Source organism: Amblyomma maculatum, chromosome 7 (genome assembly GCF_055883805.1).
Source record: "Amblyomma maculatum isolate TAMU_Amacu chromosome 7, ASM5588380v1, whole genome shotgun sequence".
Classification (NCBI taxonomy): domain Eukaryota; kingdom Metazoa; phylum Arthropoda; class Arachnida; order Ixodida; family Ixodidae; genus Amblyomma; species Amblyomma maculatum.
The window spans coordinates 100555346-100577998 of NC_139350.1; the positions used below are offsets into that span (position 1 = coordinate 100555346).

At 48.8% G+C, this 22653-nt stretch overlaps 2 pseudogenes; both read right to left on the bottom strand.

Annotated features, from left to right (window-relative positions):
• Positions 1 to 4340: 4340 nt before the first annotated feature.
• LOC146184127 (uncharacterized) lies at positions 4341 to 5339 on the bottom strand (annotated as a pseudogene).
• Positions 5340 to 12855: 7516 nt separating this feature from the next.
• Positions 12856 to 17378, bottom strand: LOC146184128 (DNA (cytosine-5)-methyltransferase PliMCI pseudogene; annotated as a pseudogene).
• Between the last annotated feature and the right edge of the window lie 5275 nt (positions 17379 to 22653).

Below are 22653 nucleotides of genomic sequence, written 5' to 3' on the forward strand. Positions count from 1 at the left end.
TCCCGGCTGCGAGCAGAACGGAACACGTTTGAGGAATGTCACGGAAGTGTGGAGGGGGATGACAAGGGGACCTGAACCCTTAAGGGCCCTCTCAGAGTGGCAATTTTATTTATTTCCGATGGCTCTGTCTTGTCAGCGATGAATTAAAAAAAATGAGGTTGAGGCTCCGTGCTTAGTACGCAAGTGCCTAGGCTTTAACTGAAACGCTCAGTTGATCATTAAGGTCCGGTAAACAATATCTCTGTGTGAGATATTTTACTTTTAAAGAGTTGTTCCTTTTGTCTGTGCGATGTTGCATCTTGCAGTTCACCCCTGTATTTTTGTAAATACTGTCTGTGAATATATTTCTTAATCGTCTTTTGCATCATCGCCTCCTGCTTCAGTATCGCCGAATCGCCACGTTTGGAGAGGTTTTCAACCACTCCGAAGAGAACAAACCATCATTAGAAAATTGTTGTAGGACTGTGGTAAAAATAGTAATAAAACTTTGGGGGAAACTAGATTCCTCGCCTTAAGGGTAGACGCCTTTAACACGGTCTTTTCTTTGCTTCATTTATCAGAATTTTTGTTCTTTAAATCATTTAAATTTAAAAACTATTATTACTGAAACATCAGTACACATCCCAAAGGCACGTTAATAATAAGTCGTACGCATCACAGTGCGTTCACTATAGGCGCCCCTCGAACAAATTTGGAACCAAAGAGCCTTCGTGGAAATATACTTGTAATTTCTGAAATGCCTCCTTTTGGACACAAGATGATTCAGGCAAAAGGAAATCTCTATAAAAGCACTGCACAATTGTCACGTCTGCTGGCGTCCGCTGGATTATGCCGGCTGTAGGTTACAGTCCTTCAGGCTTTTCTCGCACCAGGGCACAAATGCATGCTGCTGGGCTGACAGAGTGTTCCGGGTTGGAAACAGAATAGGAAGACCGCTTTGTTCTTTTCCTTCGCGCTTTTGGAAGCTTTGGCGTTTCCCCGACCAGCAGCCATTTGCGCCATCATGCGACGCGAGCCGATCGAAGGCCCAAATACCTGCAACCCCCAGAGCCGCAGTCACGCGCTGCTTTTCATTAATCGCCCGCTTGAGAGTAGTGCAATGCTCTGCGTCACGTGTTTCTTTTTTTACCCCTTTTTTATTGTCAAAGGGAAGAGGGATTCCGAACTTGCTTCACAACTTTGCGTATCGGGCTTGGAGTCTGCTGCTAGTATTTAAAATATTTAAAAGGAATGTAACCCAATTAACCAGTTAAGGGTAAAATGAAAAAAAATGACGCGGGTTACACCAAGCTAGCTAGTTGCAGTGTCATCATGTGGTTAAATTTGTGTTCGAAGTTCATGTTTTGGATCTTTGCAAAACAGCTTTGTTGCAAAGCAAAATCACCTTCGCCACAGCGGCGAGGCCCATGGTTGGGGCAGAAGTTCGGTGCAGCGCAGAATACTTCTACATCAAGCCTGACGCCATGCACAAACTTGTGGAGCAGCATAACGCAGTGCAAAATGACATCTAAGAGAATTGTGCTTCGGAAGCTAAAGAGGCTTCTACAAATTAGTAGAGTATATGGCGTGCTTTTCTAACATCCCTGTATTGCATTTAAGAATATTTTTAATTCCAACACTTCAAGCAGCATGTTCCGTATTTCGAGTTTGGCTCGTTGGTGTCGCTATCTCACGTGGCCTCGAGTCATCTGATTGGTGGAAACGCCGGAACATGATAATAATGCCACCTCTTCTGGTTCCTTAGTGGCGACATCCGGTTCGGCGTTTCGACAGATCACATGACTCGAGGCCAGCTGAGGTAGCGCCTCTTCGATAACGACCCAAAATCGGTATACGGGCCCTTGACTGTACTTAAAAAAAGTTCGCACCCTGAAAATTTTCAAAAATTTGTATCTTTTCTTGAGCTGCCGCCTGTTAATCTCACGAATACATAAAATGAGTGCATTAGTTAGTCATTAATAACTTTAGCACGCAGGTCGGATAGCGGCCCAGGCCCTGAGCCAAAAGCACACGCCCGCGGTTCAAATCGAACATAATATTGGTCTCACCGTTCCGGCGCGGGCCGATGGTCTGGTCGAGCTGTGTTACCATCAAAAGGGAAATCGACAAAAGTTTTAATTCTCACTTAGAGTCCGGAGTGGACAGTCTGAGCACAATATTCACCGATTAAAAAGAAAGTGTCTCAACTGTTTTATCCTGGTATACGGGATCCTGCTTCCGGAGGTCAAAAACAGCGCATTCGCTCCTACCTGACTGGGGATTGCAGAGGTTAGCTCAGGGCGGATTAACAGTGATGAGGGCCCGGTTCAACAGAAATTAGGATGGCCTCTGTAGCCCCCTATCCGCGCCATGTCGTTGTTTGACGTTTTAGAATTTACGACACAAAACGATACTGGAAGAATCCGAAGGCTGTTATTGCCTGAGCATAAACTTCCCCGCGGAGCAAGCGGACAGACCGGCGTCTAGACAGAGCTCTTCTAGGAAATCGCAGGACACACAACATCATCCCTCAAAAATCAGGACGCGAATTCATGAAAAACAAATTTTTCGATCGGTTAATTCGATAGCGCAGGACGATTAGCTGGGTGTGAGCAGCCTGAACGAAGTAGACATGGGCCTTGTATCTCTTAGCGTGAATACGCTGCCAATCATAGTTATGTGTCCAGCAAGACAAACCGAGGCTCGCCTAATGAACTGCGACACATGCTCATCTAATGTTTGTTGCTCCAAAAGCTCTCATAGTGCAGGGAGGTCAATCGATTCGAAACGCCAATAGAAAATGACATCGATGCTGGAGTGGCACAAAATCAAAGCTTTCACACGCTTGTACTTTTACATTTTATACATATCGACCACATTTAAAAAGACAATACATTGTGCTCATAGTTCTCACTTTTAAAACCGGAGGAAACACTTTTGCACGTGTCACACATACTTTTTCAATTTGCAGAATAAATTGATCTTTTACGCGATAGCGCACGCAGCCCGTAGCACCGAGCCGTAGACCGCAGTCGGTGAAAATAGGGTGGGCACTTAAGCCCCGCCTTTAAGTGTATTATAAGACAGCGTGCTTTTAAAGTCTGCCGTCTTCACCGGGAATCGCACCACTATTCCTCCGATCACCAACTAAGCGCCAACCATATTGCTCCGTGCCGGGCTTGTGAGAAGCAGATTCTCTAGCGTAAGGATGCCAGTAGCGATCAAAATGACGCTGCAAGTTAATGATAGTGAAAATGATGACAGTAGTGATGATAATGAGGCTGTAGCTGGTGACGATGGCAATGATGGTGCGTTTAGTTGATGACGATAGTGGTCATAGTACCGATGACAGCCCTGCCGCGGTGGCGCAGCGGTTAGGGCGCTTCACTACTGCGTCCAATGATGCCGAGTCAAATCCCGGCCGTTTTTCGAAGGAGGCGAAAACTGAGGCGCCCGTGTGCTGTGGAATATGTCAGTGTTCGTTAAAGAGCCCCAGCTGGTCGAACTTTTCGGAGCCCTCCATTGCGGCGTCTTTCATAGCCTGGTCCGCTTTGAGACGTGAAACTCCATAAACAAACCAAAACAGCACAGATGACAATGACGGTGTAGTTATTTAAAACAGTCCTGTCAAGTGGATTTCGCCATTTCAGCTCAGTCGCGTAGATTTGTATATTTCATTCCATATTTAAGCGAGTGAATAAATGTATTTACGTTTTAGGCGTTTCCGAGCCTTTAGTTGGGAGAGTTAGACCGCCCACCTCAGCGACAAATTACTGAGGCGGCTGTCAGCTATGAGCACTCATAATCGCTAACTAATAATTTATTGCTTTTGTCACAGATTTCACCGATGCGCGATGGCTGCTGCGGCACCGCCAGTTACAAACAGAGGTGCGAGATAACCCCCCCCCCCCCAAAAAAAAAAAAAAAAAATGCCGTTGTAGTTTCCACACAGACTTTGCGGAAGAAGCGCGCCGTCATTTTTTTTTTTTTTATTCTTTTTTTTTTTTTTTCCAACCTCTTTGTTGGAGCGCGACGGCGGCCAGCGAGGCCAGCACGCGACCGAAGGAGGAGAGAAACAACAGAGTGCGAGCGCGTAAACACGTGCTGGAGAGCAGCGCGGAGTAGACGACAACATATGCTTTTCCTTGCGGCGGGGAGCAGACGACGCGGCTAACGCGGCCTCGGCGCTGACGGATGGATGGATGGATGGATAAAGCTGAACCCTTTGAATCGAGCGGCGGCGTCACAAGCCGCCTAGCCATGAGTTGTAATATAGTTTGTACCTATTCTTGCCTTGCTTTCAGCCACCAATCAGCTAGCCTTCGTTTGGTTATTTCTACCCTATTAAAGTCTATTTTTCCTCAGTTATCCTTAAACCCCAATGCTTTGGCTAAATCTGCCCCATTGCATTGAACTATAGGACGTAGCCCTTTACAGGACATTATTAGGTGTTCAGCCGTTTCCTCATCCTCCGCACACACCCTGCACAGCGTGTTTATTTCTTCTGTTTTTCTGTTTATTCTCGGTACGTCTTATTACTCCGCAATACTCCTGTCCTATCCTCGAACAACAATGAGCTACCCCTAGAATTATCGTAAATGCTTTCTTTGGCTAATTCCTGCTTGAAAGTTCTGTACATTTTCAATGCTGATTTGATCTCCATTCCTGTTTTCCACAGACCCCTCTCTGCTTCTTTAACCTTTTTCTTAATTGATCATTCCTGGCTGGTCCCCCTACTGCTGTCCAAATATTTGCTTGCCAATTTTCTTGTCCGCCTTTTCCATCTTCTGTCAACATTCCTCATGTAGAGGTAGCTGAAGACTTTCCTAGCCCACCGCTTTTCTCCCATTTTTCTCAATTGTTGCTCAAACGCTATCTTGATGCCAGCTTCCCTGCTTTCAAAAGAAGACCATCCCAGGTCACCCTGCACACCCTGGTTTAGCGTATTCCCATGAGCTCCCAAAGCAAGCCTACCCACCCCGCGCTGCTTAATTTCCAACCATGCTCGCACCTCTGATCTCACACACAGGACTGCATTGGCAAAAGTTAGACTAGGAACCATCACCCCTTTCCAAATTCCTCGCACCACTTCATACCTATTGTAATTTCACAGTGCCCTGTTTTTCATGACGGCTGCGTTTCTGCTTCCCTTAGCTGCCAAATATTTTTCATGCTCCGTTAGATATTCCGCTCCGTTATTTATCCACACCCCAAGATACTTGTACTTATCCACTACTTCCACCATGTCCTCCTGTATCCTATGTTCGCCGGCCTCATTATCATTAAAAATCATGACTGCCAATTTTTTTCTTGCTAAACTGCAGACCTAACTTATCTCCCTCTGTACTGCAGATATCCATCAACTCCTGCAAATCTACTCTGCGTACGCACAGAGCGGCGCAGCGCCCCCTCGCCCAAGTTTTCTAAACGTGTTCAGGCACGTTGTCTCGTCAAGAGAAAACTGCCTCAAAGATGGCAGGCCTCGGTCTAGTCAATGACCCAGGCCGTTAAGAGCCACTGGTAGCAGCGCCGCAACAGCAAACTCTCGGCGGCTCGAATCAAAGGCAAAATGGGAATGTTTTGTGCACTTTTCCGGCAGACGCCCTAAACAGCGCCGAAGACAGGCGCCGCGGCGGCATCTTGTGTAGTCGCCATCCTGCTGAAGCGAGTGGTTAGCCGTGGGTGGCACCGTTTAGTTCCGTTGATCCTGCTGGGGTTGTTGCCTCAAACGCCTGTGTCAATAGGCCCTCTCCAAGGGCCCCAAAGGAAGCACCCTTCCTTTCCCTGAACAGCATGAAAAGCAGGCAGTCGCATTGTTCCCGGCTTCCCTCCAGAGACGCCGCCTCGAGTCCTTCAAAGTGCCTTCTGGCCTTGGAGTGGCCGCGTTCACGTTTTCTTTCTTTTTTCAGAGCTCTGAAAAGAACGTCCGCCGCTGGCTTTTCCGGATCCGCGCAGTGACGAGTAAATTCTGCGTCATCCCCATCTGGGCGGGAAATAGTTTTGTTTTGCAAAGCTGCCCGGGATGCTCATTTTCAGTAAGGCCTCACTTATCTTAGCTAATCACCACTGCAACAGAGCGGCTTTGAGAACATTTGGAGCACGTAGTCATAGGAAATCCCGGCATCCAAGGAAGCCGAAGCACAGAAATAGGTATCTCAGAAGATATATATGTAGGTGTGTTCAGATAAGAGTGCTAATCGAGGTCACATTTTTCGGTTTCAATTAATTTCTTTGGGAAAATGTATCGAAACAAAGGAATGAACCTTAGTTTCGCATGATTCGCTGCAGTTTTCTTGGAAAAGAAATTGTATGCCACAAGAGGTGGAAAACGCCGTTTTTCCATTTCAAAAATTTGCAAGTTTAGGGCCTTGCTGCAGGCGCACTAAAATTAATATCGTGCATATTTTTTTTTGTTCTGTAAATATCTGCAGCTTTTACTTTTAGAAAGGCAGTTTTGTCGTCACCATTGTTTCAATTAAAGAACTTCGCTCCAGGAGCGACGCGCTGCAAAGTCAATTTTCAGCGTTGTATTCTGGCACGATAATTTAAGGTTTTGCTACTGAAACTTTATTGGTCTTATGCAGGTTATATATATTATGCACTTCAGGTGAAATTTGTGCCTCTAGATAGCAAATGTTTTCTTCACACTGCTTCAATATCGGCCATATTTCAAGAACATCAAGAAATTAACTACCTTTATTCCAATTAAACAAAACACACACACACACACACACACACCTCAGATTTTGTGGGGATGTCTCACGTGAGCAGAGGATATCGGCCACAAATTTTATTAAAATTTCCCGCAACAATATTCACCTCTTCATAATTATTAGGAGCTAAAAAGTGTTGCATTCCATTGTTTGAAACTATAATAAAAATATAAAACCTGAACGCATGCCCTCAATAAAGTCAATATTCAGCCTTACATACGGAAGGCTGCATATATGTAAGAATATTCTCGAACGATGCATTCTATAAGATAGTGCCACAGAAACTCTTTCTCATTATTGCTCAGGTAATCTTCTTTATTTCAAGCAAAATTGGTGGCTCTAGTAAGTTCTTTCTCCACAACGTTTAAAAAGCGGACAAAATTTGAAAGCGTCAGAAATTGGACAAATTTGATTCGAATTTAAAAATACACGTAGTCAGGCAGGTCCCTTGCTCTGCCCCTCTGGCATTCTACGACGAAGCTCGACCACACTTGGCATTTCCTGATTATTATGAATTTATTTACAAATTGCGGGCATATCGTACGTATCACTCGGAGCGCGGCCTCTCCGCACGACACTCCGGTTCAGTCCCTTCTGTCGTCTCTTCTCGTCCCTGCGTCCACCGTGCTCGCTCCGACCCCTCTCTCCCTCCGAGAGTCCTCCTCTCCAGGCTCCCAACACCTCGGAGGTTCGAAGTTCGAACGCTTCTCAGAAGCCGGCGACCGTTGCAGGCTCCCGCTCCCAGCCGCGGGCAGCGACCAGCTCGGATGACCTTGCAGGAGCCCATAAATTTCTCTTCCGTGCCGTCCTCCCGGCTCCGATTCTCCGGTCCCCACCGCCGCATCGCTGCTCTGCTTTCGGGAATGTCTTTAATCCGCCAACGCTTCGCTGGGCACACGGCATACACAAACACACAAAAGCAGATCGTTCGTTCTCCCGGTGCTTGGAGGAACACACAGCGTACATGACACACGCCTTCGATTTTTTTCAGATATTCGCCGTTTTATGTTTATTTTGATAATTTGAAACTATGCAATGCAATACTTTTAGTCGTTGATAATACAGATTTTTAAGTATTGCGGTGTGTGTGTATGTGTGTGTGTGAGAGAGAGAGATAGGGGGGGGGGGGGGCAAGTTTGCGAGTAATATATAAATTTAACACCTTGAATGCTGGAATTATTGAGCGCCTGGTGAACTCTCCTTTCTTTCCGTATAAATTTCAGTGTAACCCACTACGACGGGATATGGGATGATGGAAGGATTGCTTCATGATACCATTTATGAATTTATCGGTTTCCTTTTTACTGTGCAATTGTTTGCTTTTGTCTGTATCGTAACTGAACACTCACTTATTGACGAGCGCTGGCCGCTGATATATGTTTATTCTATGATGAATAATGTGGATTTCGGACACTGCTCCACAGTGACACTCCTATTAAAGGAGATGTGGTGCTTTCCTTGCATCCGTTCGGATGCTTTCAAGCCGTTATGGCGTATTTTCTTCGACAAAGTTGGATCGGCTCTCCTTAAGTGATGTGTTCGTCTATCCCCCTCTACTCGGCAATGTTGACGTGTGCGCTACTCGGCAGCGCACACGTCAACATTGTGCACAACGGGATGAAATGCAAGGCGGTGTAGCCAGCCTCTTGGGCATTAACTGGTTTGACGCACTTGGGATCGCGATCGTCCACCAGACCGGAACGAAGTCGACAGTGGAATACCTTGACGAGATCACAAGACAGTCTTTTTTTTTTTTTTTCCCCGATGACACCTCAGGACACGATGGAGCTCCCGTCCACCTGGAGTTGCTCCACGATGCCAGCATGAAGTTCTTCACAGCCGTGTTAGTACCAATCGCCTTCTGCTGCGCAATCCGGGAACAAGGCGTCATTAAACCAACGACACACCGCGACTGGGGCGACATTCCTCGTCGTAGTTGAGACGAATAATGGCAGCCGGCGACTATGCGGAGACTGCCGGGGCACAGTGAACGTGTCTGCCGTTTTCATACACGCTACCAACGCCAGAGGAGGTCTTCAGCACAAATTAAATGCATGTATTATTGACGCTGCTCATCTATCCATTCCCCAGACATCGGGAGCGGTACGACAGAATCGTAAAGCTTAGTACACGCGTATGATACAGGTTCGGGATCCTGCGTGATTTAGGAGAGCTTAGCTTTTGGGGCAGAATGCTAAAATGTCTGGGGGACTTTCTGTCAGGGCGGTCATTTCAAGTACGTCTCGGTTCCACCCTATCTAAAAATTTCACACAAGAAAATGGCGTGCCTCAGAGATGTATATTAAGTACCACACTTTTTATAGCGAAAATAATACTGAAGAGGCCCGGGAGACTGAAGGCTTCCCAGAGCGCACTGCCGCGGGCGTGCTGCGGTCTGCCTTTTTATGGGCCCGTTGCAAAACTCGGGAAGTCAGTTTCTCTTCACTGTTTTTGCGGCAGAAATTGGGTGCAGTGCAGGAGACGTCTATTGGGACAATAATACATTTCCTGCACAGACTCCGCCTTTTGTTGCTGCCTCATTTTAGTGATTAAGAGACCCTCCTCGCAAGTGCCATTGGTACCGCCTCCCCTACTTCCTCATGGTTTTCAATAGCGAACTGTACCCAACTTGTGCCCCGTTTGGCCGCCATGCTGAAGGGGGTCGTGCATAGAAGCTGACTTGCAGAGTTTTGCAACTCGTCAAGGACGCGCGCTTGCCAGCATGCTTGCAAGTCGCTGCACCAGAGATACATGTCGAATCATGCTCGGAGGAGCCCCGCTCTAAATGTGAGGCAAAGAAAAATCGTCTCCGATAACGTCTTCGTGTCAGCGGACAGTTCTTCAAACAAAACCATATTGCAGCCGCCACATCGGCTCCCTACCATCCGGTTGAACGTGGCAGAGCTCAAAAGCGAACTCTACGCATCGCCCGCTTTCTGTTCAAACAGCACAGCACGGCGCAAAGTGCAACCAGTCGCACCCCCAGCGCAGCCCATGTTCGCAGACGAGCTGCGAACCCATCTGATCCTTCGCCGCCAGCACCTGAAACCAAGCAGAAGGAAGACGATCTGGAATAAAAACGGACGGACGGCAAGCCTGGGCCACAGCAGTAATACACAGAACCATCGGGAAGAGATCCTGGCTCGTACACATGAAGGAAGGGGGGGGGGGGGGGGGGGGGGGGGGCATTACACTGCCCGCCGGTACCTCCGCAATCCTCGCCTTCTGAAGGCACCGCCGCAAACGACACCGATCAAAACAAGCAGCCCTACGGCCGCTGGTATCGTGTTTTGGAATATCTAGACGAAGGACGCCTCGCTCCGACACGCTGACTGCAAGCGCCTCTTGCGCGCCGGCCCAGGCCCCTTTCTAGGAGGGGGGAGGGGGAGGTCTCTTGCCTTGTGGGTGTAGACGAGGGAACAATGAACCGCTCAACTAGTGCGCGCTTTCCGCCGCGGTGTTGAGTTCGCTATGGTTGCCCGTGTGAACGAATAAACAAGGAACGACCCTCTCATGGGCCTCCTCTCGCTCCGAGCCCTTTCCTTCTCCGCCGGCCAGCCGCGTCAGGTGACTCGCACCGCGCCGACAACAGGCCGCCAGCGCGCACCGTCTCCTGTCGATTAATAATAAATAGTTCCTTGTGTTCGCCTTGTTTATCTAAGACGGCGACGGAGATAACAATACACACGACCAGTATTCAGTGGTCAGTAGGTGAGATTAAAGCCCCTTCACCAAGAAAGCGTTCACAAACGATATAGGGGTCTTATGTTGAAATACATGCTATTTTGATGAGAGCGACTATCTTGATGGAGCAACGACACTGTATGCGTCTATAGTAGTTGTTGCGGTAAATGCAAAGGAGCTGTATTCAAAAGAGCCGTTCATTGCTATAACCTACCTTTTAACGACTTCAACAGCAAGCTGCAATGCCAGTATATGGTAAGCCGGCTTCAAGGAATCAGCACAGCGGATGTTCCCCTTGACTTCTTGCTCTGTGGCCTGAAGTAATTTACGTAACGGAGAACCGATTTCGAACGAGCCACAATCTCGATTATGGGCATTTATGGCACAAAAATAATTTGTGACAGAATCGCACTTGGACTTCTTGAAAAGCTGGACCGAGAGCGTAGTGCTAAGTGCAGACTTCCCAGTTTTTGCCGCTTCCTGTCAGGATCAGAGCACAGCGCCGACGTGGAAGCTATTCCCAGCCCACACGAGAGGAAAGGCTGTCTGACACGTGCGCGCAGGGGTTGTTTCCTAAATTGCGATCACTCGCTAAAAAGAGAAGATTGTCATCACCAAAGACGCGCGCTTTTCGAAAGCATGCGTGTGTCGGCGCAAGATGGCCAAATTTGTTGAGCCGTAACTCCGAGGGTAATCGCGTTTCCGATACTCTAGAAATTGGCATGGCTATTACAAGTGGCCAACTACAAACCTCTGACTGTGATGCAGCTGAACTAGCAAGAATTAGTTAACCAGGTTACTGCCGTTTTTTCTCGATTGTATAACCCCCCCCCCCCCCTCCCCCCATTTTTTTTTTTTCACGATCGCAACGCCAAAGGGGGGGGGGGGGGGGGGTTATATTTGAAAAATCTAAAATACTCTCTAACCGTGATTTCGTGGTGACGCCTTGACGAGCAGGAGCGAAAAATAACATTTTATTTTGCAAACACCTTCGGCACACGCGATTGAAGTTCGCCTGAACATCAGGCTGCGACAACCCTCTTTAAAACTTCCGTTAGGCTATCAATGAGCTGCTGACACCAAAGCAGCGTGGGCCCGCGATGCCTGCGAAACCTGCCGAGCTGCGCTGATGCCAGGCCCACGTGACTGCAGGATGATGGTTACCGGGGTCGCTTTCGGCCGGCTGTTGGCGCTCTGTGTCGCTAGTTGCGGTGCGGTGTCGGAACGCAGCGACACAAGAGGCTGGACGCCACCCCGGGACCACAACGGCTTCGGCTACATTGGATTTGTGAGGCTTGTTGAGATACAAGGCCACTCGACCGAACTACCTGAGTGGATCATATGGTTCCGCGAAAGCCTGTCCCTATACTGTATTGTGATCTGTTTTCTCTGTTTGCGCTTGTCCTGTGGTGTTGACAAAAGCCTGCCCAGAGTCAAACGGGCAAATGTTTCACAAAATTAGGAGAAGGGCTTTCAATGGCGAAAAGGCGGTAGTTGGCAAGATCTACCTCTTTACTTGGTGTCCGCAAAACCAGTATTATTGGCATTATCATGTCGAAGCCCCCTTCATACCTCAAAAGGCGCTTTTTTTTTTTTTTTTTTTTTTTTTTAGAAATCAATAGCGTGCTTCCTTACAAACTAATAAGATTATTAGAAAAAATTTTCGTCGGCGCCTGATTTGCCTAAATAATGCCTGTCCTTCGCTTAGCTACACGTAAAAACAGCAGACAACCAGGTTAATTCTAAATAAAAATTAGTTTTTCTTCCGCCAGTAAAGACCGAAACAGTAAAAATAAAAAAATAAAAAAGTAAGCTTGTGCCGGCGAACCGAACAGTCGGAATGCTTGCACATCGTCAGCATTGCAGACACAAAAAGTCGAGAGCTCCCTTTGCTTTGCATCTGCGCAAGCAATGATGCATGCTGCGAATGACCACCATCAGCCGAGCTATGTCGACTGCAGAGCAGAGGCTTCACCCGCATCCCTGCAATAAAAGTTGCAGAAATAAATATGCACGGTCATTTATTCAGTCCTCCTGCGATAGCCAAGTGTCAGCCATAATCGATAAAACGAATTGCTTAAATTTACTTAAACTGAAAAGGCTGTCCAAGGAATTTGGCTGCCATTTTTCTTGAATAACAGGAAAAGTAGCTAATGGCCCAGGCTGATTTCTCTGTCCTATTTTTCCTTTTTTTTTTTGCAAATAATTTAAATTTCTTTGCGTAGTAAGCCAGGTTACTGCTGCTAGCTTGGTATGCAAGCCTGCTAAAGTGTTTTCGTGTGTGCACTATGACAATATTTTTTCATATGTTGCTTTTAAACCAATTGCACCTCATCCTTCCCCTTTTCATATGTAATGCGTGGTTTAAGACCCCGGTATACCTTTGGGTGCACTATAGGATTGTCAAAAGTGTCTTCTTTCAGCGCCTGCTTTACGTGACAGCAAGGACACGCCCTTACTCATCTATTTATTTCCAGTCTGGTCCGCCTTATCATCTACACAAAAAAGCATTTTTCCTGAAGGTAAGAACTTTTTCAAACCCAACAAAGACCATTTAATAATTCAATGTGCAAAAAACATTCATATATGAACAAGAATACAATGAACATGTATTTTGTTGAACCGTGCAGCAATTTTACACTCAGGTAAGCACGTGCAGCTGCAGCTGGCAGTTGCTGAAAAAAAAAAAAAAAAAAAAAACATCAGTCTTACAGTAGAAAGTAGGACCACACGAAATCAATGAAAAGAAGAGAAGCGCTGTATACTCCAGATATAAAAATGAACCTCATCCACTGCTTTCACTTCGCACAAAATCCTGGAAGATAGGCTTGAAACAGAACTATGAAGTGCGCACACGTTCAGTTAGCCTCACTGTTGGCGAGGCATTTGAGGATCTCTCGTCCAATAGCCCGTGCCATGGGCGGTGGTACGGCGTTGCCAACTTGACGGTGCCTGTCCAGGATGGTGCCAAAAAAACGGTATGTGTCCGGGAAGCCTTGCGACCTCGCGCACTCTCGCACGCTGACCACACGGTGCTGCTCAGGGTGCAGGACACGGCCCTGCTTGCCCATCGGCTCAGGGTTGGTCACGGTGGTGCTGAAGAAGCCGTCCCACTCAAGCCTGCCGTAGAGTCCGGCCCAATGATTGTGACGGTTACCCGTGTGCGGTAGACACCAAGGGATGAGCGTGGTGTCTTGGCGGCACACCGGGTCACACGGCTTGCCCGATGCACATGGGCAAACTCCTCGGAGAGCACCCGTTGACGAATTGCCATTCTTGGCATCGTGATGTGTGTAGAGCAGCTTCTTAGTATACGTGACGCCGTCCGAGAGCCGCAAGACGATGTTGGGGAGGTCACGCCAGTCAGAACCAGGTGTGAGGGGAATGTGACGCATACGCGCCTCGACCAAAGGAGCCATGTCCTTGCAAATGTGGTCGCAGAGCACAACGCCTCCGTTGCGAAGCGTCTTCTGGAAAAGAGTCACCTGCTTTTCTCCATAGGGAATCTCTTCAAATGTGGCACCGTTGCGGATTTCGGGCAGGTCCGACATGGCGTCGCGAACAGTCACAGTCCTGAGAGGTGCGGACGAGGACCACTTGCAGTTGGACCGGTACTTGCGGTTGTCCACCATAACAGTCAGTTTGCACGCGCGCGGCGCAAACACATGCTCCGGTTCCGGATACAGTGGAAGCTTCTCTCCTGGTGCCGCCGCCAGAATGATGGCTCTGCGGCGGGTCTGCGGCACCCCATAATTCCCAGCCTGTAGGACGCCGAAGCTGCACTGGTAGCCCATGCTGATGAGGCACCGCAGGGTCAACTTGAGAACCATGCTGCGCTTGAAGGAGACGAAGTTGCGCACGTTCTCGAGCACGAAGAAGCGCGGGCGGTAGTACTCGCAGTAGCTGAGAAATGACGCAATCAGCGAGTTCTTGAACTGGGAATACTGCCTGGAGTTGAAGCGGTTCATGCCGCTGAAACCCTGGCACGGAGGCCCGCCGCAGAGCAGCTCGACTTCTCCCTTCAGCGGCAGAGTCTGTCCGCGCTCGTTGACGGTCTCGCCATCCATGACGAGGCGCAAGAGGCGATTGCAATCGTCGGTAAAGATGGTGGCGTCGGGGAAGTTCATCCGAAAAGCCGTGGCTGCGGGCTCTTCTCGTTCGATGGCCCAGCGCGTCTCGCTGACACCCGCTTGGTGGAAACCCTCGGACAACCCTCCACAGCCCGCGAAGACGTCCAGACAGCGTAGCTTGCGCTGTGTAACATAGAACTTATCTGGCGGCTCGATACTGGTGGTCTTGCGCTGGCCCTTCTTGCCTCTCCCCTTTCCGAGGCAGCCCATCATTCGAGCCTTGGATGAGGGCTCTTCGAAGGTTTTGGTCTCGCTGTCATACGCTTCTGTGAAGTAGAACCGATGGGGACCTCGGCGAAGGTAGTCTGCGACCTCCTCCGCCAGGTTCTCGCCGTAGACTACATAGCACTTGTCGCACACCTGGCTCAGCTGGACGACGGCTTCTTCTTCAGAATAGTAGAGAAGGCAAAGGTCCGCATCCTGTTTGGGCTGGTGCGTGTTCTCTGGACGATAGAACTTCTTCACCTTCAACTGGAACATATCGGCGCCGCTGCTGCTCAGCTTTCCATATATAGAGATGATCTTGCCAATCTTGAATGGTTCAGGCACGTCAGCATTCGAACCTTTGATGTATTCAGATCGCTTGCGGTAGTATTCAGGGTACATAGCTTCGTCCACGTCTTCCTTTTGCCAGCTGGCCGTGTTCTTGCTTTTGGCAGCCTTGAAGTCGAACTGGAAAGCACCCGCTTCCAGAAAGACGCACTCGCCGATACAAAACGACTTGCCTTGGTACGAAATGTCTGCGTAGCTGCGCCTGCCGTTCTCTTCCTCGATGACCTCTCCGGGAATTGGGGTTTGCAGTTTTTTCTCGGCTTCGGAGTGACGGCAGGAGCTGCAGGAAAGCACGCCGTCACATTTCTCAGGACAGACCAACTTTGGCGGGTCGACAAACCGTGCAGTCGTTGGCTCGTAGGCCTTCTGGTAGAAGAACGACTTACCGTCGTCCTCGCAACACAACACGCACTCATCTTCCAGACTGTGGAGGCCGCCGCGCGTAAACCAGTCCTCCGGCGCGAGCTTTTGCACCACGGTACACAGGCTGTCCACGGTACTGAGGCTCTGGTCCTCGCATTCGTTGACCAAAAACACTTCGCGCGGGTCAGAAGTCTCACCGAGAACAGTGTCCGAGCCCCTCCAGAACCAGTGAGCATGGAACATCTTTTCGCCAGCGCGAGTTTCATACATGTAGACGACTCGAGCCACGTACAGCGGCGTGCCGGGCTCCTTGGGAGTGACCAGTACGAAGTCGCCCCACCGCAGTTCGGAGCCGTTGACCGTGGCTCGCGAGTAGTAGAACTTCTTGTCAGTGCAAGTGATCGGTTTGTTGCCGACCCATTGGACGTCGCTGCTGCCCAGCCACGTCGTCTTGCGAGTAACGGGCACTTCTGTCTCCACAGCGTTACGGTCGAGGGCATCCTCTATCTCCTCGGTGTCGCTGTCGTCGTCTTCGGCTTCCTGGAAGGCCTTATTTAGGCACCTCCGTTCCACGCAGCACTGCTTCTGTCTACCGGTGCCACCAAACTTCACCATGTCTTTGCACGCCTCACACTTCCCACAGTCGGCCGACTGGCAGGCTTCGCAAACGCCGCACCGTTTGCGGCGAGCCGTCGTGTTGGCCGCTTTGTCGTCAATCTGGCCGTTGAACAGGACTTCGAAGATGCCTCGAACGAGCGGTGTCGTCGTGGCTAACGTGCAGACAGGTTTCTTAGACAACTTTTCGCGACGTCCCCGGCGCATTTTTCGCAGCTGACCCAACGTGACACCAGACAGGTGGACCAGGCTCCGCATACAGGGAGTGACGATCAAGGCCGCTTTTTCTTCATCGCCGCCAACGTCGATGCTCTGCACCTGGTCGATCACGAAATGAGCATTTCGCAGCAGCGATTCCTCAGTGAATTTAGCAATGCCTTGGGGCGGAGGCGTCAACTCGAGCTTGTTGAGCAAATCCTCGTACGTGGTGCTAGGGTCCCGCAATAAGCTCTCGATCACCAGCTTACTCATGTAGATCTTCTCCTTGATGGCATCGATGAAAGGAGCGTACGCCTCGCTGGGTGTCATGAGCACGTATTCAGCGGACGGAGTGGTGAATCCGATCACTACGTTTTCGCCGCCGTCGAAGCCGGTCGTCCACCAAGACCCGATGGGGCCCAACGCCTTGGCGCATACTCCCCCTTCGCAGGACGGGTCCTCGTCGAATATGGGCTTCACGTAGCCGCTGAAGTAAAGCTCTACGTCTCGCTCGATCAGCCCGGCGTCGATGGGGCACAGGTGAGTGTGTCGGTCGTACACAGCGAAGTTCGTGATCTTGTGCTGCGGCGTGTCCATTACGTCATTGCCACCGTCGTCGGCGCCTCTGTCGTCAAACAGGTTCAGCTTAGGGTCGGTAAGCACCAATAACTCGTCAACCGCGTCCGCCGGGTCCCCCTCAAACAGCCGCAACTCCGCCTCATTCATTACCTGGCGGCAGTCTGGGCAACGTGTGTAGCTCACCTCAGACTCCGGCTGCTGTTTGCCATGTGTCTTGCCGTCCTCGCTCTTGACACGCTTTGCTATCTGTCCAAACAGCTCAGTCAACGTGGTCTGCCGTTTGCCGTCGTCCTTGCTGGGTCGCTTGCACTTTTGGCCTTTAGGTTTGACTGCCGTCGGCGGCAGATTCTCTTTGTGGTCGTTCTCTTCGCGCTCGCCACTGGTACCGCGCGCTCCGTTGTATCCCTCGTCCGAAGAGCACTTGCCGTTTGAATCCAGGTTTACCGGGGGTTCAGGAGCCGCATTTACGGTCTCCATTTTGCCGGTGATGTATCCACGAAGCGAAAACAGCACCGCAGCAGCAGCAGTACACACCGAATACAGCCACCGGGCTGCCACAAGTCCACGCGTGAGGAGCAGAACGACAGAACTGGCCACACGCCGCTTCAATCAACGGAGCGGTCTCTCGCTGTGGTCACGTGACTCTACGTCACCGATTGGAGGGCCCTCTCCACCCCACCCCCCTCCCGAAAGGCTGTACTGTGCGAGTTGCTCGCCGCGTGCTCTCTCCATCACCCCCTTCCCTCCTCTGCCAAACCTGACCGCTTGCCGGCAGCGGCTCGGCCTGGCTAACGTTCGAACCACCACGGCCGGTCCATGGCCTCCGAGCGCGCGGGGGTGACCTTGGAGGCCATGGCCGGTCTCCAGGGAGATAAAGAGAAGCGCGCTCTCCATCGAGACCGGCCGTGTTCAAACCCAGTGGAAACACCAGTGGCGTCGATGACTCAGAGTAAAGGAATGGCGAACACGAATAATGTTAGGCTATGCTCGCGCGCAGGAATATGCATAGGAATGACAAATGAGAACTAGATAACCAAATCTATAACCCAAGGACAACTGGAACACACAGCAAATAACTGAGGTCATGAAACAGACAAGCCGTCAATCAGGACCTTTAATGGACATGCCAGAAAACATGACACTTGCAAAAGTCACAAGGAGCAAAGAATTATGTCTGCCGCAGATACGAAATTTAACACGCTTACACGTACCCCCGAATGCGTTAAACAATCAAAACCGACCTATATACAAAAAGTTTGAACACTTAAGGCCCCGTTTCTTCATGTAATTTATCAGGGTTACTTCAAAAGCGGACATTCACGCAAAGAGTGCAAAATGCAAGTTCGTTTCCGCATCCGAAGTTGCGAATGCGCACTGATGCCATACCAAGAGAAAATATTAAGCGTGAAGCAGCCTTTTTGAGCTGAGAGAGAGTGGGCTTCTCCAGGCTCATATTTCTTGCTTTTTCAACGCTTTCAGTCGCGCTTCTCATTTTAACAGTGGTTTTGCCTTGTAAAAAAAAAAAAAAAAAAAAAAAAAAAAAAAAAAAAGATGGAAGAGTTGCACAATGCACTACGTGAGCACCCTTGGCCTTGAGTACATTCACTTGCTAAATGTGCCCTCCTTCTCATTATTATTTTTTTCAGCGCGTAGTCATCAGACTTTTCATTCCACTGAGCAACAGGCATTCCGTGCCTTTTGGCGTTTTGAAAGTGTGAGGCGGATGTGTGACTGCACCGAGGAGCGAGAAGGGCACGGGAGATAAATGAACGAGACAAAAGGCTGCCGGTTAGATAGTGCCAGCGGCCCTCGCTCGGGAGAGAAGAATGAACTGCACATACACAAAAAGAGGCGATGCGGGTGTCACGCTCCCGCGCAGGGGTATGGGTGCACGCACGTACACTATAAGGCATGTGTTTTGTAGCGCTCCTCACAACAGAATAATTCCTTCTACGGGAAGATCACACTTGCCAGTCAGTGTCTCAGCGGCACCAATGCGCGCATTTTCGCTTCATCATCATCATCATCAGCCTGACTATACCCACTGCAGGGCGAAGGCCTCTCCCATATTTCTCCAATTAAACCGGTTCTGTGCTAGCTGCATCCACTTGACCCCTGCGAACTTCTTAACCTCATCCGCCCACCTAACTTTCTGCCGCCCCCTGCTACGCTCTCCTTCCCTTGGAATCCAGTTTGTTACCCTCAGCGACCACCGGTTATCCTCTCTTCACACTACATGTCCTGCCCATGCCCATTTCTTCTTCTTGATTTCTACTAGAATGTCGGTAACTTGAGTTATTTCTCTGACCCACTCTGCACGCTTTCTATCTCTTAATGTTACCCCTACCATTTTTCGTTCCATAGCCCTCTGGGTAGCCCTCAACTTAAGTAGAACTATCTTGGTTAGCCTCCACGTTTCAGCCCCATAGGTGAGTACAGGCAAGATGCAACTGTTGTATACTTTCCTCTTGAGCGATACCGGTAAGCTGGTAGTCATAATCTGCGAGTGCTTGCCAAATGCGCTCCATCCCAAATGCGCTCCATCCTTTTCGCTTCGTTACCCAATAATTCATTTCGCCCCCCGCCCCTTCCTCCCTCTCACTGCCCAGCTGCACTCCCCTGAGCGCTGCACCCGATGCAGTGGTGATGGTGAAAATATTTTAATAAAAATGTTTAGGAGGTTGTAGAGGCGGTTGGAGTTCTCAGTCCGGAGCCCCATTGGCGTAGGCTGCAGTCCACGCTCTTTCGACGAGTTCTTTTGACTCCTTGCGTCCGAGCTGGTCAGAGCTGCCTCCCACCCCTCCTGCGTTCTCTGGTTATTACCAGTGACAGCCTGATCTCGATGGAAGGCCCACATCATGTGGTACAGGTCCGCTCTCTCCTCGCAAAATTTTGCATCGTGAGTCAAATGACTCTGGATGCATTTCGTGTATAGTCTTCGTGGGTTGTTCAAGAGTTGGTTTGTAGCTCCTCCCTCTGTTCGGTGTCTTAGCCGGTGGAGGGTAGACCCGGCGAAATAATCTTACGTGCTGAACCGGGCCGGATTAACAGTGACGAGGGCCCGGTTAAAAAAAAAAATATTAAGAGGGTCCCTATAACCCCCCTTAACCAATCGATTGTCATGGTTAGGACTTGACGCATTTCAGAATTTTCTACACCGAATACAGGCCATATTTACTCGAACAATCTGAGGGCGGTTTATGAACATGCATCTCCTGGGTACACACTTTCCCGCAGAGCACACGGACAGATTTGCATCCATACTGACCTATTGTAGGAGATGACTAGACACACAACATTCTCCTTCAAAAATTAGAAAGCGCATTCATGAACAATAAATTTCTCCAGCAGCTATTTATTTATTTTTTGCTAAATCGATAGCGCAGCACGACTGGCTGCATGTGAGCACAGAAGAAATACAGATATGGGTCTTGTTCGTAAACTGTTCGCAAATTCTTACCATAAATACGCTACCAATCATCTAATAGTTCTGTGAATGCATGCAGCAAGACAAATTGAAGCTCGCATAGGACAGTGCTTCTACAAAGATTCAGATATAATTTTTATATGCTGATTTGAAGTGCAGCATGTAATGTTCATCTCCAAAAGATGTCATAATGCAGGGGAGCGAAATCTTTTGTAAAAAGTAGCGCCTCTAGAAAATGACAACGTTACTGAAGTTCCACAAAATGAAAGGTTTAACATATGTTCAAATAATAAGAGATATACATTCGCATTTTATACATATTGTCCACATTTACAAGTACAATGCATTTTCATTCTGCACATAATTTTCGCTTTTAAACTCACGGAGGAAATTTTGCACGTATCACACTCTTTTGCTGCTTTCAATTTACAGAACAGATTTAAATTTTACGAGATAGCGTATACAGCTAGCGCCACCGAGAAGCCGCCGTAGACGGCTGTCGGAAAAGATAGGATGAAGCTCCATCTTTAAGTGTATTATATAGGACAGCGTTAATGACTCCTATTTGCAGACTCACCATGCGGATCCTCGTTGACGAGCATGCACTTTAGAGCGAGCACTTGTGCCGTACTATCGCGTCTACAACGCGAAGATTAAGCGTCCTGCTATTGTTTTGCAGAAGCATTACCTATTTGCACAAAGAAGCACAAGTCTAAATATTTCACACCAAATAAACTTTTAAATGGGGCGTGCATTCGTTAACATGTCTGCTTTTTTCATTGCACCTTTAATCTAGCGAAGAAAGGTATTTAAATTTCTATAATTGTTTTTGAGTCTTCTTGCTGGGGGAGAAGATGAGATCTTCAACGTTAACGCGCCTTGGAATCTCGCGTCTCCACTCTCAGCAGCGGCAAATTACTGTGATGTCTGTCAGCTATAGCAGTCATAATCTCTAACTAAAAAAAAAAAAATTAAAGAGCACTGCAGAATCTTCATTGGAGTAATGCGAAAGCACAGATGCTGCTGTTGGTTGCTTCTAGTAGCTTAATCCACTTCTTGTTTGCCCATTTTAGTCTTTGGTACTTTTAAATTGCGCGCCAATCCCTTCCTATGTCCTTTTTCGGCTCAACTTCCGGTTCCGTGACATCAAATCTTTGAGTCTTTGACGTCGATCATATCCACTACCCGGCAGCCGTTTCTCTCTTTCCGCTTTCACTCCCTCCTTCCTTCCTTCCTTCCTGTACGGCGCGTTACAGATGTCCACAAAACAAGTGTGGCAGATACTGCGCCTTTCCTTTCCTGAGAACCAGTTATTATAATTAATTACCTAATTAACTTATTGGCCTATTTTTCTGCAGCAACAATACGTCAGCCTCTATCGATTCACACAACTCATTAACCTCTACCACTTCTCAATTACTCATAACTGCTGCGGACACGATTTTGCGGACGCGGTCTGCGGACAAAAATCTGTGAACATGGCGAAGTAACGCTTTCGCGTTAATAATTTCTTCCTTTTTTTTTTATTTTTTTTTTCACAGCTTCCAATACTTACGATCAGATTAGGCAAACACACAAGTTACCTCAAAAGCAGTAATGGTAGAGGTCAGTTGGTTTACCAGATTAAAGGCCAGCTGAAACACATTGATTCCACTCGATCCTAACTGGGACCCGCTGACTTCTAGCTAGTACAGTCCAGACTTATTGAAGACTGTAGGTACTTTTGGTCCCTAGGCGAGTATTTTAGCCACCGGCAGGGCATTGGACGGGGAGCTGGCGGAAGTCGGCCTCGAATGCGGCCGGCGTTCGCGCCGACCAATAGCTGATCACAGTTCCATGTAAACATCCGGCTGCTTTTCTTGCGCGCGCTTTTCGAAAGTTGAAAACGGATCATTTTGACAGCGCTGCCTGTCTGATCGTGTATAAAATTTATATAACAGTGCGAGACACTGGCTATGAGGTTTCGCTCAGTTGCGTTCTACAATTCCATGACTGATTTCAAAACGAGGATAATGTATTGAAATGCAGAGCCGAAGCGCAGAGGAGAGATGAATAGATGTCTCCAGCGCTCACCGACCTCTTGAGTTCGGTGAGCTCCCCTCGTTTATTCTCAGGCACTTACCTCCGTAGGTCGTAGAACAGCACGCTCATCAAAGCAAGCCCCCCCCCCCCCCCCCCCCCCTCCTCTCCTCTCGTGCCCACATTTTAAGCATCGTAACTTCCTTTCTGCCTGCTCTTGGTTGGTTTGGTTGGTTTGTGGGGTTTAGCATCCCAACGCTCTGTCCTGAAGGTTTGCTTTGAAGTCAAATTCGCTCTGCACTCAACCACGCAGTGCGAATGAAGTAGCATTTTTTTTTCTTTTTAACACTATGACGCAGAAATCGCGCCCTACGACTGGTAGCAAGACATCATA